Source organism: Marmota marmota, unplaced genomic scaffold (assembly GCF_001458135.2).
Source record: "Marmota marmota marmota unplaced genomic scaffold, marMar, whole genome shotgun sequence".
Taxonomy (NCBI): domain Eukaryota; kingdom Metazoa; phylum Chordata; class Mammalia; order Rodentia; family Sciuridae; genus Marmota; species Marmota marmota.
This window is the reverse complement of record NW_026000168.1, coordinates 18,639,802-18,646,186: the sequence shown is the minus strand read 5'-3', so window position 1 is coordinate 18,646,186 and position 6,385 is coordinate 18,639,802. Positions and strand designations below refer to the sequence as shown.

General features: G+C 63.3%; 1 long non-coding RNA gene across 1 annotated transcript in view; it reads left to right on the top strand.

Moving 5' to 3' along the window:
- The window catches only part of LOC125611762, a 15,619-nt gene extending 10,916 nt beyond the window's left edge, over nucleotides 1-4,703 (top strand). Inside the window, exons 2-3 of the long non-coding RNA XR_007342016.1 lie at nucleotides 2,593-2,729; nucleotides 4,573-4,703. This is a non-coding gene — a long non-coding RNA (uncharacterized LOC125611762). The remainder of the gene's footprint in view (nucleotides 1-2,592; nucleotides 2,730-4,572) is intronic.
- Nucleotides 4,704-6,385: the final 1,682 nt, after the last annotated feature.

Below are 6,385 nucleotides of genomic sequence, written 5' to 3'. Positions count from 1 at the left end.
GGGTCTGAATGTCAGGTGTCTCCTGCGTCTGCTGTGGAGACCTCCTCACCAGCGTGCCTGGGGTCAGGGCTGGACGTCCGCTGGTCCTTGATCTTGGACTTGAAGCCTCTGGAATCACAGGTAATGGCTGCCGCTGTCTACGGCCCTGTTGAGGACATTCTGTTAGTGCAGCCAGGGGGACTGAGGTTCATGGCAGCAAGCACCTAAAACGTGCCATGTTGCAGAACCACGGTGTTGGGATGGGTGGGTCCAAGCACATCTTATTATAAATGACCTGCTAGCCAGGCCCACGCCTGTCATCCCAGCGGCTGGGGAGGCTGAGGCAGGAGGATTGAAAGTTGGAGGCCAGCCTCAGCAACCGTCCAGGTTGGGAGGAGGAGCCTGGCCTTTGGGGGGTCGCAAGACAACCTGCGGAGTTGCCAGGCCTGCAGGCGAGTGCCACAGTGCCTGCTGTGAGGGTCCCCCTTGGTGTGGCCGTGCTGTGGGTTTGGACAGATGTGTGATGACGTGTGTCCCCACGGGTCTCTGTGACCAACTGAGGGAGAGGGAGGAGTGGTTTATTTTGGCTCATGATTCTGGAGGCTGCAGGCCAGGTTGGCCCTGCGGTGACACGGGATACTGTGGTGAGCACCTGGTGGGGGAGGCCCGGTCACCGAATGGTGGCCGGGTGGCAAAGAGAGAGGAGGGCCGATTCCCCACTGCCTCATCGGGGCACCCCCAGGACCTGCCTGCCCTCTAGGCCCAGGGCCAACACCCAGTAGTGCCACAGGCTGGGGACCAAGCCCTCGACCAAGCCCTGGGCCTTCAGGAGACATTCAGGGTCCCCATGGGGGCTGGGATGAGGCTCCGTGGTGGGCGCTGGCCTGGCGCAGGCCCCGCCCTCAGTGTCACATGGAAATGGACGAGGACAACGAAGGTCTGTGTCCATCTACAGCTGGACAAAATGCTAGGGTCGGTGTCGCCAGGGTCGGTGTCCCCAAGGTCGGTGTCACCCGCTGCCATCCCCTGAGCCCTGCTGGCTCCCCTCCCCTCCCCCATCCTGCATTGAAGAATTTGGGTCATCTTAGGCTTAGGAAGTCACAGAGGTGACACCGAGAGTCCCGCCCACCTTCTGGTGGCACCTGGGTGTGGGTGTCTCCGAGGACGTGCGTCCGGCTGGCAGGTGGACGTGGCGCGAGGCTTCCTGGGAAGCTCTGTGGGGGTTTCTGGTACCTTTTTCTCCCAGGTCCCTGATCCGAGCCGGGACCCCGCCTGGTCCACCCCGGGCTTCTGACCCGCCCACCCTGTGTCCTGCCAGGGCCTGGCCTGTCCCCCTGCCCGGCTCCCAGACGAGGAGACCAGAGGGTACGGGGTACCCCGATGCCTGGCATGGGGGGTTTCCATGTCCCCCTTGCTGGCAGGGGACGGTGTCCAGGCCTCCTGCCAGCCTCTCTGTGCACACCTGGCCGGGTGCTTGGTGGCACCCTGGGGGTGTTTGGGGACACCACTCTGCTGTCCCTGTCCCTGGGGCACCTGGTGTGGAGTGGGGAGGCTTTGCACGGTGGCTCTGTAGTGGGGACAGGAAGGGACCTTCCTACTGCTCCGGAACAGCCTCGTGGCACAACGCACAGATCCCGAGGGACACTGCTGGGCAGGGCCCCGGGGCTGAGTGCTGGCCACTGCCCAGCGCGCCCTCCGTGGTCCCTGGTCACACTCCGTGGCCACTCCCCCTGCTTGGGTGCTCAGCTGTCCCCCCAGGGCCTCTGGATTCCGCCGTGGCATTGACCTGGGGCCACCTGGTGCCCGTCCACAGATGGCGCTCGCAGTGCCCCGTCCCTTGAACCTGGGCAGAACCTGGCCACCCGTGTCAAGGACAAGGACCAACAAGTGGCACCACACAATGGCTCAGCACATCTGGGCTCCCTGTCCTCCCGCGGGAGGTGGCCTCTGACCACCCTGGGTCCCTTGAGGGTGGCTCTGTCTGCCTTCCTCCCCGGCTGGGCCGCAGCGTCAGCTCCGGGTGCAGGGACATGTGACAGCCGGGTGACAGTCAGTGATCTCCCGGGGTCCCAGGAGCAGCCTCCTGCCAGCAGGTGACAACGACTCGCTGCTCCCCCTCCCTGGCTTCAGCTCCCCTCGGTCAGCCTCGGTCTGGAGATCCCAGATGGAAAGTTCCAGAAAGAATTCATAGGTTCAATGACTCGATGGCAGCCTGTTGTCACGATGCTCTGTGTTTTAGTGACTGTCATGACCCATCTCGCGTCCTGCCTCCTCCACGAGCTGACGTCACCATGTGTCCCTATAGGAGGACACAGCATGCGGAGGGTCTAGTGCCACCGAGGTTTTGAGTGTCCCCTGTAAGCCTGTCGATGATGGAGGCCACTGTACCTCTGCTCTAGGACAGCCTTGGACAGTGACGTGTATTGATCAGCAAGACTGTCACCAGCTGTTGGGTCCCCTGTTTGGACTGTGGGTGGGGGGACCGGACTGTGTGTCTGGTCCCCCAGCCCTGAGCTGCGGAGGTCCTAACTGGGGGGACGTTGGCTGGCCCCGGCCGTCTCAGTGGGTGACACGGCTCCCCCGAGGGACTGAGTCCTCCCCTTCTCGCTGCAGGTCATCGACCCGGCCGGAGGTGGCCAGCATAGAGCCGCTGGGCCCCAGCGACCAACCGTGCTCCCAGAAGGCCGTGGTGCAGGCCCGCCTGACCCAGCCCGCCCGCCTGACCAGCATCATCTTCGCAGAGGACATCAGTAAGCGCTTTGAGGGACACGGGCCATCCTGCTGGTGACCAGGGACGGGAGACCCCCGACCTCCAGTCCCCGGGCTGAGGTCCTGTATTTGCACTTGGAGCCGCCCCTCTGGCCCTGACAGTCCTTCCTGCCGTCCATCTGTCCGTCCTTTGTTTTAACGTGCGAATTCCACTGTGTGGTAATCAGAATACACCTGACTGTCCCGCTCCATCCTGCGGGCTCCGTTGAGGGCAGGACAGACAAACGGACGACTCTGGGGACTAAACTTTATAAAGACCACTCACTGGGGAAGCTTAAGGTGTCTTTGCTGGGGCAGCATCGGGCGCGAGTAGTCAGTGGGCTACGTGCCTCAAATTCTTTGGGGTTCTGATTTATGCCAGGCGCGTAAATCCTCCCAGTGGCTCTGGAGGCTGAGGCAGGAGGATCGCAAATTGGAGGCCAGCCTCAGCAAGTTAGAGAGGCCCTGAGCAACTCAGAGAGACCCTGTCTCTAAATAAGATATGAAAAGGGCTGGGGACAGGGCTCAGTGGTCGGGCCTTGGGACAGTGCCACGTTGGGCCAGGGTCCACCACGTGAGCCGTTCCCCGTGGACCTTCCACATCCAATCTGTGACACTTGCCGGTGTTTGATTTACCTCACTGGGAAACGCAGGTGCCCCTCAGCGTCCCTGGAGGGTCGGTTCCCAGCAAGATCTGCAGGTGCTCAAGCCTGGAGAGGATATGGTGTCTGCGTGTGACCTCCAGACAGATGCCCAGACACGCTTGTTTGTTTGGTACCAGGGACTGAACCCAGGGCACCCGACCACCGAGCCCATCCCCAGCGCTATTTTCTGTTTTATTGACAGACAGGGTCTCCCTGAGCTGCTTAGGGCCTCGCTTTCGCTGAGGCTGGCCTCCAACTTGGGATCCTCCTGCCTCAGCCTCCCGAGCTGCTGGGATCACAGGCGTGGGTCACCTGCCCTCCCACCCACATCCTGCGGGTGGTGGACAGTCCCCCTGGGTGGAATGGGCTGGCTGAGAGATAAAAGCTAAGAAAGAAAGAACAAGGAGAAAACCACAGGATTCAGGCAACATGTCCAGAAAGCAGGGGCAGGGACAGGCAGGCCAATGACGCATGGAGCTTCCAGACTGAGAGGCCACATGGCGCCCGTGCCTGCTTCAGCTCTCGGGACCATCAGAGGCCACCCACAGAGTGTCCTTCACCAGAAAAGGTTGAGAGTGGGCTGTCAGTTCCCAGAACCACCGTGAGGGCTCTTCCTAGCGGGGTGGAGGTCAGCTCCACAAGCCACCGATAGTTCCCGCGGTCCCACCTGACCCTCCCTGGCTGCCCACCGCGAGAAGACCCGCAGGTGACCCATGGGTGGCTCCCCGTAGTGGCCACTGCCATGTTGCTCCCTGACTATACGTTAGCAGTGCACGGTGTCTCCATGTGGCACCTGGAGGTGACCTGGGTGATCTGGTGCCATGTGCTGTCACCCTGACCCTGGTGGCTGTGAGGTGACGCGGTGGCACATCTCACTCACGGAGCAAGCAGAATCCCCGTGGGCGTCCACGCGCCCCTGAGTAAAAAAGGGAACAGAAAAGTCATCGGCGCAGTCCTTAGTGCCAAGTGTGGGGACAGAACTGGGCCACCTCGCGTGCCGGTCACCTGGGATGCGCGTCACTGGTCCTCAGTTCTACCCTGAGTGAGCCCGGACTTTCCTGGAGAAATTCTCTTCCCAGTCGTCCTACCCAAGCGCCCGCGCACATCCCCAGGGCGCTGCTGGGCCCCGCTGTCCCTGAGGCAGTGTCTCTGTGAGGGTACGAGGTCACCGCCCTGCGCTGACCGCCCGCTGTCCCTCCAGCCACAGGCCAGGTGCTGCGCTGTGACGCCATCGTCGACCTCATCCACGGGATCCAGATCGTGTCCACCACCCGCGAGCTCTACCTCGAGGACTCCCCACTGGAGCTGAAGATCCAGGCCCTGGACTCGGAAGGTGAGTGTCCCCAGGTCACCTCCCTCCACGACTCGGCCCCGTCTGGCTCCTCCTCCACCCCACCCTGGCGCTCCAGCCTGGGGGCCTTGGGGACAGGGAGAAGCAGAGAGGGGCTGTCCCTGGTGTCTGTCCTGCGCACCTGTCCGCCCACCTGCCTCCCTCTCCTGCCGTGTCCCCTGCTGTGTGGTGCCAGCCCTGCAGGGGCAGCCCAGGACCTGACCCCAGCCATCACCCAGTGTCAGTCAGTCTCATTACTGTGACAAAATGCCTGGGATGATGGACTTTTGAGGAGGAAGGTCCCTCGGACGCACAGCCCTGGTGGGTCTGGGCTGGGTGAGGCGGGAAGAGGCAGGAGCCCCCATCCCCTCCCAGGACGCGTCCCCGTGACCCACAGCACCTCCTCTAGGCCCACCTCCTGACGGTCCCACCTCCTCCCCACAGTGCCACAAGCTTGAGATGCAGTGCCTTTGGGGACATTCAAGACCTAAACTACTTTCATTTTGTACCAGGGATTGAACCCAGGGGTGCCAACCCCTGAGCCCGTCCCCAGCCCTTTTTTAATTTTATTGAGATACAGGGTCTCCCTGAGTTGCTGAGGCTGGCCTCCAATTCTCCATCCTCCTGCCTCAGCCTCCTGAGCTGCGGGGACCATAGATGTGAGCCACTGCGCCTGGTTTGTGGCTACTTTTTGAGCTGAAAAAGTGAAAGTTTGGGCGGAGGTTCCTGGAGACTCTTTCCAGCCCCCATCTCCCTGGAACCTCCAGAGCCCTCGCTGAGTATCAATCGTGCGGCCATTTCTGCTGTGTGTGGCCATCTCCTCCCTCGTCCTCCCCCTCAGCAGGCCAGGTGTCATGATGACCTCGCCACACTGCAGTGTCACATGTTATTTTGTCAGGCAGAGATTAGTCCCCTGAGCCTGAGCACAGGGACGGGCCTGCTGGCCCACGGGGAGGGGCCTGATCAGGCTTGAGGAGGGGCGTATGAACCCTTGGGGAGGGGCCTGATCAGGCACGGAGAGGGGCCTGTGTGCCTACAGGGAGGGGCCTGCTTAAAGGGTGGGGGAGCGCCCTGTGTGCCCACGGGAGGGGCATGCTTGCCCATGGGGAGGGGCCTGCACAGGCATGGGGCGGGGCCTATGCACCCTCGGGGAGGGGCCTGCTCAGGCACGGGGAGGGGCCTGCGTACCCACCGGGAAAGGCCTGCGCATGGGGTCCGGCCTGCGCACCCAGGGGGACGGGCTTGCGTGCCCATGGGGCGGGGCCTGAGCACCCTCGGGGAGAGACCTGCCCACCCCCCAGGACGGTCCTGCACATGGGGTCGGACCTGCTCACCCACAGGGGGGGCCTGCGGGCCTTTGCACCCACAGGGAGGGCCTGCTTGCTGCCACTCCGAGCCCCCGGGGAGCGTCTGGGCCATCTGTCCTGGCCTGGTGTCCCCAGCCCTCCCTGCCCTCCTTCCCTCCCGGCTCTCAGTCGTCTCCGTGCTTGTCCCGGGGGAAGGCGGGCACACAGGCCAGGGCAGGAGCATGTGGACACGGCGTGTGGCCGTCCGTGGCACTTGGCCTGCAGCCGCAGAGGGGTCTGGTCTGGAGGCTGCCTCTGCCCTGGGAGGCGCCTCTCCACACCTGTCCGCGGTCTGGGCGAGGTGCAGGGGCAACAGGCGCCCTGGGGTCCCCACCTGC